The sequence below is a fragment of the Pseudochaenichthys georgianus genome, chromosome 12 (genome assembly GCF_902827115.2).
Source record: "Pseudochaenichthys georgianus chromosome 12, fPseGeo1.2, whole genome shotgun sequence".
Taxonomy (NCBI): Eukaryota; Metazoa; Chordata; class Actinopteri; order Perciformes; family Channichthyidae; genus Pseudochaenichthys; species Pseudochaenichthys georgianus.
The window spans coordinates 26563792-26584612 of NC_047514.1; the positions used below are offsets into that span (position 1 = coordinate 26563792).

The 20821-nt window shown below is 42.9% G+C and overlaps 1 protein-coding gene across 1 annotated transcript in view; it reads left to right on the forward strand.

Annotated features, from left to right (window-relative positions):
- unc5da (unc-5 netrin receptor Da) overlaps window positions 1–20821 on the forward strand; it is a 245368-nt gene that overhangs the window by 134737 nt on the left and 89810 nt on the right. The gene's annotated exons all lie outside the window — the stretch shown is intronic.

A 20821-nucleotide genomic window follows, 5' to 3' on the forward strand; every position in this document is an offset into this window, starting at 1 on the left:
TTTTAGAATCCCCACTAAAAGCTATGAATACATTGAACTGACAGAAGAGACGCATTGCTTTTCATTTTGCATGTGAGGAGATGGAGCTTTTGCCGCACTTGAGGAAATGCAAACGTTTCATTTAAGGTTGCAACACAGTACTCAGATATTGTACTGAGGGAAAAGTAAAATACCAGTGTTTGAATACTCGGTTACAAGTAAAAGTCCTGCATTCAAAATGTTCCTCAAGTGAAAGTAGAAAAGTATTCTCATCAAAATATAGTTAAAGGTGGGGTAGGTAAGTTTGAGAAACCGGCTCGAGATCGCTAGAATTTGAAAATACACAACCGGAGAAAATCTGCCACTTCCTCACAGAGCCCCTCCTCCAACACACACGAACGCGCACATGACCAATGAGGGCACGAGATAAGTTTGTGCCCCGATGGAAGGCTGACAGGCAGGTAGGCCATCCAGTTACTTTAGCCGGTTGTACTTTTTACAGTATTACGGCTTCTACAGATGACATTTTTTATGGATTGTTGTCAAAGCACTTCAGATATTCATTGCTATCAGGATGTTAAGAGCATTCCATGGAATATAACAAAAAGTGTATCTCGAGCCGGTTTCTCAAACTTACCTACCACACCTTTAAAGTAGCGACAGTAAAAGTAGTCATTGTTTGATTGGTCCATGTCAGAATAATATATATGATATGTTTTATAATGATTGATCATGAAAGTGTTCTCAAAGCTGGTGAAGGTGCAGCTAGTCTGAATGACTTTGTAGACTGCAGGGTAGCTGGTGGATTTACTCCAGGTGGAACTAAAGTCTGATTTAACACTTGATTATATTTCACATCATTCATCTAAATGTAGTGGAGTGAAATTACACGATTTACCTCTGAATTTTAGTGGAGTAGAAGTGCAACAAGTGCATTACTCGTGTAAAGTGCAAGTTAGCAGCCTGAGTGTGTCTTCCGGGGCTAAAGTGTGTGTGTGTGTGTGTGTGTGTGTGTGTGTGTGTGTGTGTGTGTGTGTGTGTGTGTGTGTGGTGTGGGTGTGTGTGTGTGTGTGTGTGTGTGTGTGTGTGTGTGGTGTGTGTGTGGTGTGTGTGTGTGTGTGTGGTGTGTGTGTGGTGTGTGTGGTGTGTGTGTGTGTGTGTGTGTGTGTGTGTGTGTGTGTGTGTGTGTGTGTGTGTGTGCGACACGGGCAGGGAGCGGATGTTTCATAGAGCCATCACTCAGCCCTTTGGCAGTGATATCTTGTTTTCCCCTCAAACTGCGCGATGTATCTGTGCCCCACGTGTGTTATTGCCGGGCGGAGGCAACGGCTGTAGATCACTGTGAACACGGTGAGGGGGGGGGGGGCATATTGAATGACAGCGCAGCAGCATAGTGAGGAGACACATTGTTGTTCGGCCCTTCCTGGGAACATGAGGGAGAACCAATAGCAGTGTCAGTCAGCTCATTTCCATGTGTGTGCTTACTGCGAGGTGCGCAGCCGGGGGGCATCCTTATAGACCCTGCCTGCTGTTGCACTTTGTGATCTATATGCAGCCATTTCAGAGAGACCGCTACGCTCTTCCAGTTAAGTGCTTGTGTCTCCCCCCTGAGTCACATGTCCCACCACCAGCCTGAGGTTAAATCACACCAAAGTGTCTTTCCTTGTGTCCCGCTTAATATGTCTGCTGCAATTCTATCCCACCTGCTAAATAAAAAATGAACAGACAGGTACCTCTGAGATAAAGCCGGTAATGCGTTACTAAACCTTACCCTGTTGACGTTGTTATTTAAGGTATTAGCAGCCGTGGAATTAAACTGTCATGTTGGTAAGCATTTAAATAATACCTGATCGTTTAACAAATGAGTCATTACTCGGAGGGTTGGGGTTTTCTTTGACAGCTGTGCATTCATGTTCCCGTCTATCATAGTCGGAGTGCGCACTCACGTCTATGTGTTGCATCTATCCAAACACAAACACCATGTTATTGCTCCGTGCGCAAAACAAATTGGAGCGCTCTCTTTACAAGAAAAGCTTGCCTGGGGCTAGTCATTTTGAAATGAATGCTTCGTGATTTTGGTGGGCGTCGTTGAGGAGCGGGGGTAAAGGACATGCTGCCAGCCCTGCGTATCGCCTTAGTTTGGTTATTGAACTCCAGGAAGGAATCGGTGCCAGCCCTGCGTGTCGCCTTCATGCGGTCATCGAACTCCAGGGGGGAGGGCGAGGGTGAAAGGGTGAGCGGAGTGTAGAGAGAGCTGGGGGATGAATGAAGAGTATCCTCAAAAGCGTTGACAGGGGGGGGGGTGACGGGCAGTGGAGACTCCTCCATGTGTCTCATAGGTCTCCCATAATCAGAACATTCCTCAGGCGGGTGCAGTGATAATTCTTCAGGGTTTTCTGCGCGATGTGTTGTGTCAACACAAACAAAATTAAACAGTCCGCTCTGCGATACACAAAAAGTGTCTTTACTGCCTAATCCAGGCTATTGTTCATTGACCAAAAAGGCTGTTTCTCCTGCACCCGTCGGCGGCAAAAACAGAAATGTTTCTAGGCCTTTTCAGGCTATATTCCACACAAAAAAAGAAACACGAGGTCCAGCGTGGCACAAAGGAGCGATCTCACCCTGTGTCGGAGAGAATATCTGCGCGTCCTCTGCGCGTCCTCTCCAAGGAGACGTGCTTCCAGGTCGGTCGATGCAATATCCACATACGGTTACTTTCAGTTACTTCCCCATTGCATTTTAACGTATATATACATGCTGAGAAACCGTAACTATCCCGCTGAATACCCGCATTCACCACACACAGGCTTCCTCCTCCCGTGAGAACCCCCCTGGCATCCTGTTGACGTGCCCACTAAAAAGCCTCTGGGCGCGCCGCGACAGGTGAATATGCAAATGAGGCTTGCAGAACCACACCCTCAAACCTTACATAAAAGTGGACATTTTAACGACTGTAGTTGCGAGGATAATACCCATGCATCATAGATTCTCATTTCATTTGAATCTAAACTACATGCCTTAACCTTTTCCCCTGCCCCTACAGTTTATAAGAAACACTGAGATCAATCTGCGACTGTCACAGTGTATTAATAGATTTTTTTCTATGAAGGCTAAAATAATAAATGTCGTGATTTATTTTCCAATATGACCTTGATTCTCCAACCAACCCTCTGTATCTCAAGAGGTGTGATGCACATTGTATGTATTATTAAACCTATATTACACCTACTGTATATTACAGTGTGATTAGACCCAGCACATGCTACACCCACATTACACCATTACTTATTCCATATTACACCAATATTACATCCAAGGTTTACGTGGGCAAAGCCTAACCCCCAGGGTACAGAAACCATTTAAGCATTAACAGACCTTCAGAAAAAGCTCAGTTGTATTTAATAACAATTCTGATAGCTGCTTTCCACTCCTGATAGTGTGCATGTTATCTCACTGCTAACACTTATTTTGTTACTTAATAGAACTAAGTAATCCTTAATATTATTCATTTGACCTGTGCTTATGTCAAAAGGTCTGCTGTGGAAATGGTCGATTGGCCTTTTTCCACCAGACCTGATATCATGCTGCGCCAGGCACAAGTTGTTTTCACACAACAACAGAGTACAATAAAGGGAGTGTGCTTCGCTTGCTAAGGAGTTGGAGGCGTGCCTGACAGATCCCTTTAGCGGCCCCTTCTTGTTTTATCACTCCCTGGAATATTTAGTACTGATCCTGCCAAAAATGCAGAAGAAAATCTTGTGTTTTGATGAACAATCCCAGTCAGCACTATCGTGTGAGACGAAGACATTGTTTCTTTCTTTCATTGTGAACTAGCAGTACTAATTGCTTTCGAGGTTCAACATTACAACAATGAGGCTGGTTGGCTGATATCCAAGCGATAACACTACATACTGTATTTGTGTCACTTTAGTAACAAGTACACGCAGCCTCTGAATTTGAATACTTCGAAAAAATGGCAGATATTACCACTAATAATGCTTAGTAATGGTAATTACCTTATATATATATATTATATGTATAGTAAATAAACTGGGTGACTATGGCTAACCATAAACAATATCAAGCATAACTTGGATGGGGAAATCTCAACTGACAGAGAACAAGACATTACTGTTGGTTATGTATCCGTCTCTGTTTAAATTGGTGCTGTCCATCACTGACGCACAGTCATTATAAATTAAGAAAAGTCACAAGTTTAAGTGTATTTTCTAGGATAATCCCTGCTCTGTGCTCTTAAAAACATGAAGCTAAATCTTATTTGTCATATTTTTAGTTTACACTCGTGTATTCTAGTGAATTATTACACATACTGAATATGAACGGCATATTCAAATGTGTGCAGCATTTATTTGGATGAGCTTTTCCCCCCCTTATATCAGTGCAAGCAACATCTTACTAAGCAGTGGTTTACGGGGCAGAGATGGTAGACTCTTTTTGTCAGTTTGACATCCAGGTAACCCACTTTTGCTTCAGCTTGTTTACTCTTTGATTATTGGGAGAGCTGAGGGAAGCACTATCTCCCGCCTGCCAAAACCAGGCTGGCAAGCTGTCACAACACGGATGAAGACACATACCACCTGGGTGTCTGTAGGTGATGCACACTCACACAAACCCATTCACGCACACTGTACAAAACACACACCCATTCTCTAGTTTGTGTACACGCACACAAAGTTGGGATGTTTTTTTTAAAAATGCAATTTTTTCTGCAGCTAGCTCTATAATGAAAACTGAAGGAATTAAGAAGTAACAACTAACTATTAAAATATTTCCCCTTTGTTTGCTGTGTTATTTCCTGCATTATTTTACATGTAAATGACTAAAATACATCAATACCAATGTCGCATATAGGATATTGTGTTTTGATTAGAACAGTTGCTGTATAAACTGCTGCATTATTAATTCACTAACCCTACTTAAAATCCTATTTACTGGGGCAAAAGGATTTGAGACTCATCTGTGAATAAAAACAAGGATTCAATGATATTGTTCTCTTGTGAAAGTGCTGTTTTCTCTCTCTCCTCAGTATTCTCAGCATATGGCCCCAACAACCTCCAGCAATAAAATAGCCCTGTTTGTTGCCTGAGGGAGGAAACAAAGGAAAACAGGAAAAATAAAAAGGCAACTCTGTTCTGTTCTCCTCTCTCAACCTGTCACATTTTGCAAGCAGCCATTTTGCACAAAATCGTGTAGCATTACCCCTAATCAGAGATGTTCACAAGTCTTTTTTTGCAAGTCCAAGTCAAGTCTCAAGTCTTTGGTCACGAGTCCAAGTCAAGTCTCAAGTCTTTGTGGGGTGGGACTTGATCAAGTCTTTGGTCACGAGTCCAAGTCAAGTCTCAAGTCTTTGTGGGGTGAGACTTGATCAAGTCTTTGGTCACGAGTCCAAGTCAAGTCTCAAGTCTCTAAAAAAATAAAAGTCTCATGTCTCTTCTGGTTGTAATAAGCCTTCTATTGTCTGCTGCTATCCAGTCTGTTAAGAATACTGCACAGCTATATCTAAGAACTTCAAAGCATTTACTGTGTTATTATCACTCCTTATATCTATCAGCATACAGTATCAGTACTGATTAGTTGTTTGTTATATGATCACTTTAATCAGGCTATTGCAATGCAATATGAGGAAAAACATCACACTTTGGCTAAATGCAAACAACTTATAAGCAAAACACTTCAGAATCAGAAATCAGTATCACAAATACTTTATTAATCCCCCGCAGGGAAACTGTTAAAAGTACTTAAAAGCGGGTAATGATTAACGTTACCGACCTTTTTTATGTCATGTCAAGAGTTGGATGTCAACGCCACTCAACTCAAACAAGTGTGACAAGCAATTCACTAATCTTTTCAAATATTCAGTTACAAAGCTAGTAGCAAGCTAAGTTAGCATCACATAGCTGATGCTGAGCTAAACATGTTTGCTAACCGTCCATGCGTTAATGTGACTGACCTCTCCGGGTGAGTTTTCAAGTGCCTGATGAAATTCGACGTTGTTGCGCCAGCATCCTTGATTTTGATATTGCAGACTTTGCAGTGTGCGCTCCTTTTGTTGGTGCCGCCGGCGTTTTGTTCGAAGTTTTTGTAGTTGAACCTAATTACAAGCGGTACAGCCGCAGGTGTGCCGCCGGTCGCCATTGTGTTACTACGAGGTAGTAACAGAGGCGCACGTCTGCGTAATGAGCCCGGCTAAAGTAACTGGATGGCCTGCCTGCCGGTCAGCCTTCCATCTGGGCACAAACTTATCTCGTGCCCTCATTGGTCATGTGCGCGTTCGTGTGTGTTGGAGGAGCCGGGCTCTATAAGGAAGTAGCAGCCTCTAGCAGATTATCTCCGGTTGTGTATTTTCAAATTCTAGCGATCTCGAGTCGGTTTCTCTCAAATGTACCTACCCCACCTTTAATACGCCAACAATAGAAAACACAATGATTGTTCACGAGTCCCAACACACGAGTCCAAGTCGAGTCTGAAGTATTTTGGTCACGAGTCCAAGTCAAGTCTGAAGTCTCTGTGTGTGCGACTTAAGTGCGACTCGCAGACTCGAGTCCCCATCTCTGCCCCTAATACACCAAATCCAAGTATAACTCCATGTCTATTGTTCATTGCCTTGACAATCTGTCTTAAAGTCTCCTCCCACTAATGCTAAGACCACAGAAGCCTGAAATGATATACGTAAACACTTAGCGCACCCCTACCTCAGATACACAGGATGCATCTTGATGGTGAAGTGTAGTGCTTAATCCTTTATTTTCCACCATCCAGGTGTCCATAGACTCCTGCCCCCCGCTGCTGCAGTGGGGCTGCTGCGTAACAGATAAGAGCTCGGTCGTACCGAGCAGCTCCCTGTGCGACTGTTACTTTAAGTGTGAAGAAAAAGAAGAGATAAGAAAATGGTCTGATTTGTTGGACATACTTTTGAGCAGAAATGCATTGAATCGATACAGGGGAAATATGACGAGAGCAACGAGCCAACATGCGTCTGTCCTAGTTTTGTTGGGACAACATCTGCATGTGTTTAAGGGAAACCGTGTGTGCCTGGGACTGCCTCCGTGGTGGCACACACGCTCATTGTGTGCACGTACATGTCTGTTGTGTCCTGAGATGACAGATGAGAGGTTTGCATCAATATTTGAACAAGCGCTCTGCTGGCATCTCAGCTCGGGCCGGGCTGCTTTCGCTTCCGAGAGGCAGAGCAGAAATGAATAGTTTGTGAGACTCGTTGCAAAGAATTACAAGTAAGAGAGTAGATTAAGAGCTCCGGGCGTTCTGCAGTGTGACAGAAGCGATGATAGACTTTCCCGGGACAGAGAGGAGAATAACCTGAAAGGAAACAGGCATGTGATTAAATAATGCCTTCCAATCTGGCCTGGTTATCACCTAGGGTTTCCAATTGAATCCTAGTTTGGCAAGCTTCTGGAATAGCACGGATACCTAGCTGCGCTTCCACTAAACCGTGAAGTCTGTGTGCATAAGGCATTGTTGCTGAGCAGTTTATTACCCGTCAGCTTGTCAGGGCGACACCTCCAGCCCCAGGTGGATGTGTGTTCATGTGGTTGAAAAGTGGCTAAGGTCTGCAACACACTGTACACTGTCAGGCTTTCTGTGAGGTGCCGCCTTTCTCGCCCCATTTGCTATTGTGCCGGGAGATCAAAGAAATCCCATCTCTGCCACTCCATCTTCCCCTGTGGTTAATCTGTCATTCAGAAATCTCTGCAGAGGGATGTGGGTGTGTGGGGGGGCTGTGCATCGTAGGTTTCTGATCCTTCAGTGGACAGAAGTTGGCAGAGAAAAACAAAAAAAATAGAATTGCTTATCTGTTTTGGACACAGGTTTATAAGCACTCCCTGAGACCGGCTGAACACATTTCTTGTCTTCCTGCCGTTGCTCGGTTGAAATGAACAGATGCTCCCCCAGTGCTTCTTACTAACTTCAACACCCACCTATCATCTGCTTCACCAATCTCCTTCCACCCCCATCTCCTCTGCTAGCTTCACCTCTGATCCGCTATCGACCGTCCATCTGCAGCACAGATCTGCGTCAATAGTATCCGTGAACAGCTCACATTTGGGCATAGATAATGGATGCTGCATTGACCGTTCCAAGCTGTATTTATGCTTGTATTTACACAGACACAGTAGCCCCACAGTCAGTGTTTACACAAACACTAGAGCACATAAAATGGGGAGACTGCGTCCCCGTTAACCACCTTATTTCTCAAACCTGTTACCGAAATGTCAACATGGTGAGGTAATTAACAAACAATTATGCCACTGGCTCTTAATGAACAAACTAGGAATTAATTAGATGATCCCTTTGCTAATTCATGGCTAAGCAGCTGCTTCCTGCTTATTAATACTGAATGCTGTCGGGTGATTTAAAGCACTTTGACAACTTTCCTGTGCACTATTTTCCCTTTTTTAAATGTTTCATATATTTCGGGGTAATTTAAAAAGCAGTGAGATGCACGGCATGTGTGTATGTTACTGTTATTGCAGAACATTTAGGATATGAAAGTATGCCGAATGCCTAATCTGTAAGAATAACGCAGAAGATGAGAACGGTTTTGGGCTCGAAGCCACTGATTACTGGATAACACACATTAAGAAAACTTTCCACTTTATTAAAGCAATATATTCTCTCCTACTCAGTGTTTCCTTTCTTTCTTTCGCACGAACACACACACGTACACACACGTACACACACTGTCAGTGCATGCTGGTAATTCACATACAGTTTTAGAGGGAGATCATGTTGGTGTCTCACGACTGTTCCAAGTTTGAACTCATGTCGTTTTGACACTAATTCAATATGGCTCGTTGTTACGTCCCCACTAAGGTCTAGGGGAGCTGGAGACAATAACGTACAACCAATAATTATGAGAGAGTCAGAGTAAAGGTTGACAAAAGGTTTAATCCTTGTAACCCATCATATCATACAATTAAACAAACACTCTGTTGGTGAGGAGGAGGAGGAGGAGGAGGAGGAGGAGGAGGAGGAGGAGGAGGAGGAGGAGGAGGAGGAGAGGAGGAGGAGGAGGAGGAGGAGGAGGAGTCAAAGGATTGTGCCAAACAAAAGAAACAAGCATAACAAAACCAGGCCTCTCTCTACAATTATCCTTTGAAACCAAACTCAAACAAAAACCCTCACTAACTAACTACAAAGGAATTTGACAAAACAATATACAGGGGTGGCAACAATCCGCTTACCTAGTGTGTCTAAACAATAGTTAGCTGGGTGGTGAGAGATGTACAGGGTACCCCAGACTTACCTAACTCCTCCACCTCTCAACACACACATTAACAAAGGTCAGATTATCCAAAGAGCTTTAGTTGCTAAGCACAGCCGTGTTCCTTCCTCAGCAACAGGCCCAGAGTGAGAGAGAGAAGACTTCCTGGGTGCCTCCTTATGGTCGGCCCTGGTTGCTGATAGGCCAGCTCAGGGTGAGAGGATCCAATCAGCCATCAGACTCAGGTGCACAGGCAGATACCGATCAGCTGCTGATTAGCTGTGCAGAAGACAGGGAGAAGAGAGAAACACAGGAGGGAAGGAAAACCACACATGTACAGCCTGCCTGGCACGTAACACTCGTTAAACAGGGTTCATGAAGACCAACTTAAATGGAAATGTAGCACAAAAAAGTGAACTAGCAATAAAAAGCCGAGAAGTGAAGGGAGTGGCGATGCTGCAGGTGCAAGGACATGTCCTCTCTTTGATGAATCAACCCATCATCACACAGGGTGTCGTGCAGGGGGGGTGGAACAACAGGTACCGTACGAGTAGTTTGGAGCAAGACATGTTTACAGAGTTACGAAACATTGAACATATTTGAAGTGTATTTTGTATACAGCAATCTTCTGACATTGAGAACAGTTGTTATATATAATAATTTGTTCCCAAAGCAGGACACCATTTTGTGAAAAACTACTATCTGTTTGAAGAAGATCCTTAAAATGTAATCTATCAAGTCCCCACTCTCAAATAGCTAGGGATGAAAGGGGCCTCTGCTATTTGTTTTAGTTTCAACTGTATTTGCATTTCGCTCCAATGGGACATCAACCGTCTCCATGCTTTAGTATGTTTCTCATACTGCCCTGCTGCAGCACCTCTTTTCACCCTCTGTCTGAAACCAGAGCCCAGTCTGCTCTGATTGGTTAGCTGGCCGGCTCTGTTGTGATTGCTCAGCCACTTAGAGATTTCCCAACCCTTAGCCTATTAGGTACAATATTTGCGCTAGCCAATAGAAGCGAGAGTGTTAGATAGGTGATGTCACTATGTTACAAAAGTAAACAAAGGAGTCCAATTGAGGCGTTTCAGGCAGGGGGCGTGTGTGTGGGAGGGAAACACAGGAATGTTAGCCTCTGCAGACCATTTCACATGCACTAAATCCTATAGACCATGCTACAGGAAAGGGGACAGCATAAAGGGCCTCTTTAAAATGCATACTAAACTAAAGTGCAGATATCAGATTATTAACATGATCACAAAGTGCTATTTGCCAAGACACGTCTTTTTTTGATCCGACCAAATAAATTGTGTAATTGTGTTAAATGTCAATTGTAACAACCCATAACAAGGTATTGTAATGATGTGAAAGATGGCGTCCCTGTTAGGGGAGTGACACAAAGCTGCGGTTGTGAACCAGGTCCTGCACAAACAACAGTGACCCATATTAACCCGGCACTAATTGTTCTGTACAAATTGTCAAAAGGACAATCAGATTGAGCGTGTGTTCAATATTCCATGCATACAAAGGCCTTGTGTGTTAAAGAGGTGTGAACAATTACTTCCTGTAATGCGCAGCCGAGGCGGGGGGGTTCAGGTTCAGAGGGCAACAGCCTCTTAACAAAGAGGATCCTTTTGCAATCAGTTCTGCTTCACAGGACGTGGAGCCACTCGCTGCGTGAGAGCCATTCAAAGTCTTGTTGTCCAGGTGGGTGCTGCCTTCAAGAGCGTATCATCCTCAATGTGTTGCTCTGGTTCTTCACCAACACTGGATGTGTGCTACTGTGGACATCTTGACTTGTAAGATCCACAGCATCTCCTTGTTTTGTAATGTTGTGATTGTCATTGCTTCACTGTATGAACTTCATTTGGCCATGACCTTGAATCAAAGCTGGAAGATGTAAAACATTGTCCATCTGCACATGTTCTGATGTGGGCTTTGCTGCAGTTGCTTATGTAAAGAACAAAGAGCAAGAGGAAGAGAACACTGGACAGGACAGCAGTGTGGACGCCAGGATATCATGTGCAGGATGCAAGCCTCTGCCTGGCTCTCCAGATCACAACGAGTGTGCTGGAGCAAAAGTCATCCTTCTGTGTGTGAAGCAGCCTGTGCTCCCACCCAAAGGCTTTACCAATGTAGTCCAGTCAGCTCGGGGCTCCTTCCCTTCATTTATTTTAGAATCCCCACTAAAAGCTATGAATACATTGAACTGACAGAAGAGACGCATTGCTTTTCATTTTGCATGTGAGGAGATGGAGCTTTTGCCGCACTTGAGGAAATGCAAACGTTTCATTTAAGGTTGCAACACAGTACTCAGATATTGTACTGAGGGAAAAGTAAAAGTACCAGTGTTTGAATACTCGGTTACAAGTAAAAGTCCTGCATTCAAAATGTTCCTCAAGTGAAAGTAGAAAAGTATTCTCATCAAAATATAGTTAAAGGTGGGGTAGGTAAGTTTGAGAAACCGGCTCGAGATCGCTAGAATTTGAAAATACACAACCGGAGAAAATCTGCCACTTCCTCACAGAGCCCCTCCTCCAACACACACGAACGCGCACATGACCAATGAGGGCACGAGATAAGTTTGTGCCCCGATGGAAGGCTGACAGGCAGGTAGGCCATCCAGTTACTTTAGCCGGTTGTACTTTTTACAGTATTACGGCTTCTACAGATGACATTTTTTATGGATTGTTGTCAAAGCACTTCAGATATTCATTGCTATCAGGATGTTAAGAGCATTCCATGGAATATAACAAAAAGTGTATCTCGAGCCGGTTTCTCAAACTTACCTACCACACCTTAAAGTAGCGACAGTAAAAGTAGTCATTGTTTGATTGGTCCATGTCAGAATAATATATATGATATGTTTTATAATGATTGATCATGAAAGTGTTCTCAAAGCTGGTGAAGGTGCAGCTAGTCTGAATGACTTTGTAGACTGCAGGGTAGCTGGTGGATTTACTCCAGGTGGAACTAAAGTCTGATTTAACACTTGATTATATTTCACATCATTCATCTAAATGTAGTGGAGTGAAATTACACGATTTACCTCTGAATTTTAGTGGAGTAGAAGTGCAACAAGTGCATTACTCGTGTAAAGTGCAAGTTAGCAGCCTGAGTGTGTCTTCCGGGGCTAAAGTGTGTGTGTGTGTGTGTGTGTGTGTGTGTGTGTGTGTGTGTGTGTGTGTGTGTGTGTGGTTGTGTGTGTGTGTGTGTGTGTGTGTGTGTGTGTGTGTGTGTGTGTGTGGTGTGTGTGTGTGTGTGTGTGTGTGTGTGGTGTGTGTGTGTGTGTGTGTGTGTGTGTGTGTGTGTGTGTGTGTGTGTGTGTGTGTGTGGTGTGTGTGTGTGTGTGTGCGACACGGGCAGGGAGCGGATGTTTCATAGAGCCATCACTCAGCCCTTTGGCAGTGATATCTTGTTTCCCCTCAAACTGCGCGATGTATCTGTGCCCCACGTGTGTTATTGCCGGGCGGAGGCAACGGCTGTAGATCACTGTGAACACGGTGAGGGGGGGGGGGGCATATTGAATGACAGCGCAGCAGCATAGTGAGGAGACACATTGTTGTTCGGCCCTTCCTGGGAACATGAGGGAGAACCAATAGCAGTGTCAGTCAGCTCATTTCCATGTGTGTGCTTACTGCGAGGTGCGCAGCCGGGGGGCATCCTTATAGACCCCTGCCTGCTGTTGCACTTTGTGATCTATATGCAGCCATTTCAGAGAGACCGCTACGCTCTTCCAGTTAAGTGCTTGTGTCTCCCCCCTGAGTCACATGTCCCACCACCAGCCTGAGGTTAAATCACACCAAAGTGTCTTTCCTTGTGTCCCGCTTAATATGTCTGCTGCAATTCTATCCCACCTGCTAAATAAAAATGAACAGACAGGTACCTCTGAGATAAAGCCGGTAATGCGTTACTAAACCTTACCCTGTTGACGTTGTTATTTAAGGTATTAGCAGCCGTGGAATTAAACTGTCATGTTGGTAAGCATTTAAATAATACCTGATCGTTTAACAAATGAGTCATTACTCGGAGGGTTGGGGTTTTCTTTGACAGCTGTGCATTCATGTTCCCGTCTATCATAGTCGGAGTGCGCACTCACGTCTATGTGTTGCATCTATCCAAACACAAACACCATGTTATTGCTCCGTGCGCAAAACAAATTGGAGCGCTCTCTTTACAAGAAAAGCTTGCCTGGGGCTAGTCATTTTGAAATGAAAAGCATGTCTCTTTGTTCAGCCCGGGTTCCAGGAACGCGGGGAGAACATGTCGCGTTGAGAGGAGCACTGAGTCTGTTCTGTGATTTTCACAGGCAGGGAATCAGGGAGTCTTTTATCTATTCTCCTCAATCAGCAGACATCCACCAGGAAAGGGAGGAGGATTTGATTTGCTGGAGAGACAAAGAGAGAGCTGGTTCTCTAATCCTGATGGGGTTTTCGGAGGTACACCCATCACTGTGGAGGAGCATGCAGCGGGGAGTTGGGATCGTGGGGGCGAGCGCGGGACGGGTTGCCTCACTAAACCCTTCACACTTGCATGAAAGAGGTTCCAGCAAACTAGGGGATTAGACGGAGTGTAATTACACTTTCGGGGCCTCAGAAGTAGCAAAACGTGCGCTGACTGGAACACACCTCAGACGGGGGAGAAGAAGGGAGTAATGCATGTTAAATGTGATGCCAATGTGTTGTCGGTGAATTCTTCAAATGAATTAAGCGTCTCTAGTGAACACCAACATCTGAGAGATCAAAGGAGTCTTTATGGACAGCAGATCTGTCTGAGCAGCATACGGACGTCTCTCTCGTTGAATTTCTATTCCAATGATTTGCACCAGAGGCGGATTTAGGATTGTAGGAGATCCGGGGCTTAGCCCAGGAGTTGTTGGGCGGGGGTGCAGGGGTAAAGTGCTATTTTTTTTACAAGTGGGGGGTGGACCAAACATCCTTTAGGGGGGTCGTCACCTCCTCTAGGGGGGTCCGGGGGCATGCTCCCCTCGGAAGAATTTTTTTTAAATATTGAAGTTAAAAGCATCAATCTGGTGCACTTTGAGAGCAACATTAACCCTACCTTAATAATACCTTAAAGGGGACATATCATGCTATATTTGAACAATATATTGTAGGGCCATACCTATATAAAGTATATAAATAGTTTTTCTTTCAAAATACCAAACAGATCCTGCATTTTAGCCATGCCTCATTTCGCTCTATTTGCTCTTTCCAGCGCTGTTTTTGCAGGGGGCTGATTCTGTGAGCTGCACCACGCCCCCCTGCAGGAGAGGGGAGCGTGCTTTTAGATCAGCTGCTGGGCTGCAGCGGGGAGAAAAAGAGATCTCCGTCCTCTGTGTTTTATTCTTATATTATTATTATATAGAGTCGTTATTCATTTGTTTTAAAGCTCAATAAATAACAAAGAAGACCTTTGACCGGCACTTTTTTAATTTTGTCCGGAAGATTTAAACTTTAACTGACATGTTGACCGGCGAAATAAAAATCTAACTGAAACTCTGCCGCACGGTCCCCCTCGTTCCTTGGAAGAGCCGGAGAGGAGGGTGTTTGTCATCTGCTGGTGGACTACCGGGAGAGAATTACAGCGAGGGAGGGATTGCATTGAATTACAGCAGCGGGAGCAAACGCTTGCCTCGGGGAGGGAGAAAAAGAGCCAGAGCAGAGTATAAACAGAAGGGCAACCATGCGCGGGAAGTCTTCTTCGCTGCTTTTGTGGCAGACTACAGCGCCACTTACAGGCCTGGCATATGTACTACAGCGTCTCCAGCGCAATGGCCGGCCGTGGCTAGGGGTGCAACAACTAATCGGCTTAATCGATTAAAATCGATTACCAAATTAGTTGCCAACTAATTCAGTCGTCGATTCGTTGGTGACGTCATCACGTGTGTTTTACGCCCCGTTAAGCTCTAACTTTATTGGTCTTTGTATCGGTACTGGAGACATTTAAAAAATATATGTCATGTATTATTGCTACAAAGACATTATATCGCAGTCTTAGTGTCGCCAACTCGTTTCTAATATGCAAAAAGATAAACAAATGCGTCTATGATGTATTTTCGATCTTTCTCTCCCCCGCCTGCTTGCGAGGGGGCGGGGCAGTTTACACACGGGCAGCTGCAACATGCAGCAACACACACACGTGGGAGATGGGCGGAGAGAACGCGCTCCGAGGTGGGTTAAACTTTACCCGTCTCGATGTGGAGAATGCTCGTTACCAAAAGTGGAATAAGAGTTTAGCACGTAAGGGCGGTAACACGATCAATTTATCTAAACATTTAGCAAAAGTGCTCCACATTCAGACGGAGGAATGCACCGGGTTCCACTGTCTTTCTAGTAGCTCTGTAGCCCCGTCCACGAGTAACGTTTTCACGTCAGGTGTTATGTATGCTAGCAGCAACACACGGAGCTAACTACATTATACAAACATAATGATTAGAGGTAACAGAGTTATTTGCGGACTTTTGGTGACAGAGCCTTCAGTGTGGCATCCCCCACCCTCTGGAACTCTCCCCCCCCCGAAATCCGCAGCGCCCCAACCCTGGACATTTTCAAAAAAGCCCTCAAAACGCACCTTTTTACCAAGGCTCCACTGTATAGTTAGTTTTAATAGGTGTATTTGTCCGCTACTTCCCCCCCCCCCCACCCCCTTAACCTGTCTGCCTTTTTTCCCCTACTCCCCCCCCCCTACCCGACTTGTAAAGCGACCTTGGGTTTCCTGAAAGGCGCTATAAAAATATTATATATTATTATTATTATTTAGTTTGTTAAAGTTTCAGCTATTCTGTTTACAGTTCTGTCATCAGATTATTTAATACGATTTGTTAAAACACTTGTTTCTTTTGATGTGAAATATTATTTATTTAATTTGAATAAAAAGCAATGTTAGTTTTGTTCACAATTTAAGTTATTTCAATAATATATGTATTTTGGAATCAAGTATTCATCTTTATTGTCTTCATTGTTAGTTTCCACATGCCTAAAACAACCTCAAGCTAAATCTAAAAGTTGATGGCTAAATAAGAGCGTTTGAGAAATTGTGCAAGGCATACAGTAATAGTCCGAATAGTCGATTAATCGTTTCATTAATCGATAGATTAATCGATTATCAAATTAGTCGTTTGTTGCAGCCCTAGCCGTGGCCCAACCCCACATTCCCCTGATAGGTGGAGAATTGACCAATAAGCGGAGCACCACTTCTGTGACGTAGAAAATAATTCAAGATCAGTCTGTATCAGATCCGTTGCAGCCCCGTTTTTAGAGATTTGGGTATGGAGGAAAAGAGAGAGGGTTGTGTTTTCTGACACTTGGTGAGTTCCCTGGAACACCGGGGACTAGGGGTTGTAACGGTTCACAGAAGTCACGGTTCGGTTCGTACCTCGGTTTGGGGGTCACGGTTCGGTACAACAACAAAAAGCAAAAAAAGGTCCCAAATGCATAATTCCAGGTTTGTTGTTATTTACTTTTGAACAGTAGTGCAAGTTTCAGTTTAAAAATAAGGAACTCTGACATTTTGAATAATTAACTGTATTAAACAGTTAAAAATGTCACGGCTGAGTGAAGGAAGCAGGACCCAAATGCAGATAACTTTTGAGAAACCCTTTATTCCAAGGATAAAGGATAAAGGATAAATGACAAGAACAGAACACTCTCCGGTGAACTCCGTCACCAACAAACAATGACCCAACACTGAACACAGACAGAGACAAGACTAAATACAAGAAGGGGTAATCATGACAACGAGAAACAGCCGGGCAGGGCAGGAGAAACACAAGGACAACAGGTGAACACAATCGGGTAATCAGGGAGGGAAACAGACAGAAAGCAGACAGGCAGGAAACGGGGGTGAACACTTTACACAATAAGACAGGAAACCCAAAGACAAGAAAAACACCAACACAGACAAAACTACAAGCGTGACATAACATGTGAATTGTGACAAAAAACAAACCACAAACAGTACCACACACACTCAGATGGCCATAGTATCTATAATGGCTGATGTCAAACAAAAAGGTTTCATCAAGCTGTAAAACTAAAAAGAATGTCTTGAAAATATTACATCATAAATAATAAGAAAGTGTTTCAAGAACGCAAAGTCGTTGAAAAAATATGCCAAAAGCTTCCGTTATTTATTTTGGTCTCTCGGCTCTCATGTCTATTGGCTTCTTAAAAACAGCGGGGATCAGCTGTTGAACTGCTGTTGTCTTTTGCCGGGCTCCGGTGATTGGAAAATCTGGGTGATGCCTTCTGATGTGATTTAGCATGTTTGGCGTGTGTTTCCATTAGCATACCGCACCGCTATCGTTTTATAGATCTATTCTCATCCACCATCTTTGTTTGTGACGTAAAGAGTGTAAGAGTCACGTTTCTGAATCGGGCACTCTGAGTGGATGCAGTCACAGCCAATCGGATTCAGAGTGTTGCCTGTCAGTTCCGTTGTTCAGTGGTTCCGTTGTTATGTGTACTGAAACGAGAGCCGGTATAATTCCATGCGCGAAAACAAAATACAAATTGGAATACGTTATTTTAGTGTCTTAAAAGTAGACTGAGGTATGAAGGGTTAACGTTACATCTTAGGATAATTTGTAGTCAAGTTCTGTATACATACTAACATATAAGGGTATACTTAGTGTGGTTTCTCTTTTTGTCACTGCTTTTAATTTAAACTGAGCTGTTGTGTTCATCAGTAAAGTGGAACTTCTGTGTGAACTATTCATATTTTAAACTGCACTGTAACTTTTTATTCATGTATTTTTTCTTTTAATGTTTCTTTTATTATCTTTTACTGTTTTTTAAATGCCTTTGTCTGAATGTCTTTCATTTTTGTAAAGCACCTTGAATTGCCTTGTGTTGAAAGGTGACATATAAATAAACTTGCCTTGCCTTGGTTACTCCATGTTTACTAGCTATAAGATTAACGTTACAGTACATCACTCTTTTTCACTCCTTACTCAGTCAGCCAGAGTGCAGATATCACCATTAGATTCACAAACCTGAAACATCATCCATTTCTTCACTGCTGGTGATGACATTGTTGTCAGCTGCTGATACTGCTGCTGCTGCAGCTTGTGGCGCCTGCTTCGATGAAAATAACTTTCTAATATCCATAACTTTATAGGCTATTAGCTTAAAACTCGTCAGGCACTAGGAAGGATCACTTCTTCTTCAGGGCAGGGAAGGCTACGCAGTACGCACGCTAATGTCCCGCAGCGGCTGCCTCTCTGGTGGACTCCGGTACTGCACATTACTCCCGAGACATTTTCAAAAAAAAAAAAATTTAATTTTTTTTTTTAAGTGAAACATCCGGGGCTTTTCAGAAAACATCCGGGGCTTGAGCCCAAGTAGCCACCCCCTAGCGCCGCCTCTGATTTGCACTACTTTTTCTTTTGTTTCTGGTCATGTCACACCTTTCTATTGCACAGAGGTTGTCAAAACAAACGTATACACATAGCTAAAGCGGGATCACATTGTGATTAAGAAATGCTGCACTTTTCAGGTCCTGTCGCTTCCATTATCCCCTGAAAAATGCCATAGAAATCTTCTTGTTACCGTCCAACAGAACTGGTTTTTTTTGTTTTTACTGTGGCTATTTGTAACCATAGCTTTACTGTGGCTATTTGTAACCATAGCTTTACTGTAGCTATTTGTAACCATAGCTTTACTGTGGCTATTTGTAACCATAGCTTTACTGTGGCTATTTGTAACCATAGCTTTACTGTGGCTATTTGTAACCATAGCTTTACTGTAGCTATTTGTAACCATAGCTTTACTGTGGCTATTTGTAACCATAGCTTTACTGTGGCTATTTGTAACCATAGCTTTACTGTGGCTATTTGTAACCATAGCTTTACTGTAGCTATTTGTAACCATAGCTTTACTGTAGCTATCTGTAACCATAGCTTTACTGTGGCTATTTGTAACCATAGCTTTACTGTAGCTATTTGTAACCATAGCTTTACTGTGGCTATTTGTAACCATAGCTTTACTGTAGCTATTTGTAACCATAGCTTTACTGTGGCTATTTGTAACCATAGCTTTACTGTGGCTATTTGTAACCATAGCTTTACTGTAGCTATTTGTAACCATAGCTTTACTGTAGCTATTTGTAACCATAGCTTTACTGTAGTTATTTGTAACCATAGCTTTACTGTGGCTATTTGTAACCATAGCTTTACTGTGGCTATTTGTAACCATAGCTTTACTGTGGCTATTTGTAACCATAGCTTTACTGTAGCTATTTGTAACCATAGCTTTACTGTAGCTATCTGTAACCATAGCTTTACTGTAGCTATCTGTAACCATAGCTTTACTGTGGCTATTTGTAACCATAGCTTTACTGTAGCTATTTGTAACCATAGCTTTACTGTAGCTATCTGTAACCATAGCTTTACTGTGGCTATTTGTAACCATAGCTTTACTGTAGCTATTTGTAACCATAGCTTTACTGTGGCTATTTGTAACCATAGCTTTACTGTAGCTATTTGTAACCATAGCTTTACTGTGGCTATTTGTAACCATAGCTTTACTGTAGCTATTTGTAACCATAGCTTTACTGTAGCTATTTGTAACCATAGCTTTACTGTAGCTATTTGTAACCATAGCTTTACTGTAGCTATCTGTAACCATAGCTTTACTGTGGCTATTTGTAACCATAGCTTTACTGTAGCTATTTGTAACCATAGCTTTACTGTGGCTATTTGTAACCATAGCTTTACTGTAGCTATTTGTAACCATAGCTTTACTGTAGCTATTTGTAACCATAGCTTTACTGTAGCTATTTGTAACCATAGCTTTACTGTAGTTATTTGTAACCATAGCTTTACTGTAGCTATCTGTAACCATAGCTTTACTGTGGCTATTTGTAACCATAGCTTTACTGTGGCTATTTGTAACCATAGCTTTACTGTGGCTATTTGTAACCATAGCTTTACTGTAGCTATTTGTAACCATAGCTTTACTGTAGCTATTTGTAACCATAGCTTTACTGTAGCTATCTGTAACCATAGCTTTACTGTGGCTATTTGTAACCATAGCTTTACTGTAGCTATTTGTAACCATAGCTTTACTGTAGCTATCTGTAACCATAGCTTTACTGTGGCTATTTGTAACCATAGCTTTACTGTAGCTATTTGTAACCATAGCTTTACTGTAGCTATTTGTAACCATAGCTTTACTGTAGCTATTTGTAACCATAGCTTTACTGTAGCTATTTGTAACCATAGCTTTACTGTAGCTATTTGTAACCATAGCTTTACTGTAGCTATTTGTAACCATAGCTTTACTGTAGCTATCTGTAACCATAGCTTTACTGTAGCTATTTGTAACCATAGCTTTACTGTAGCTATTTGTAACCATAGCTTTACTGTAGCTATTTGTAACCATAGCTTTACTGTAGCTATTTGTAACCATAGCTTTACTGTAGCTATTTGTAACCATAGCTTTACTGTAGCTATTTGTAACCATAGCTTTACTGTGGCTATTTGTAACCATAGCTTTACTGTGGCTATTTGTAACCATAGCTTTACTGTGGCTATTTGTAACCATAGCTTTACTGTAGCTATTTGTAACCATAGCTTTACTGTAGCTATTTGTAACCATA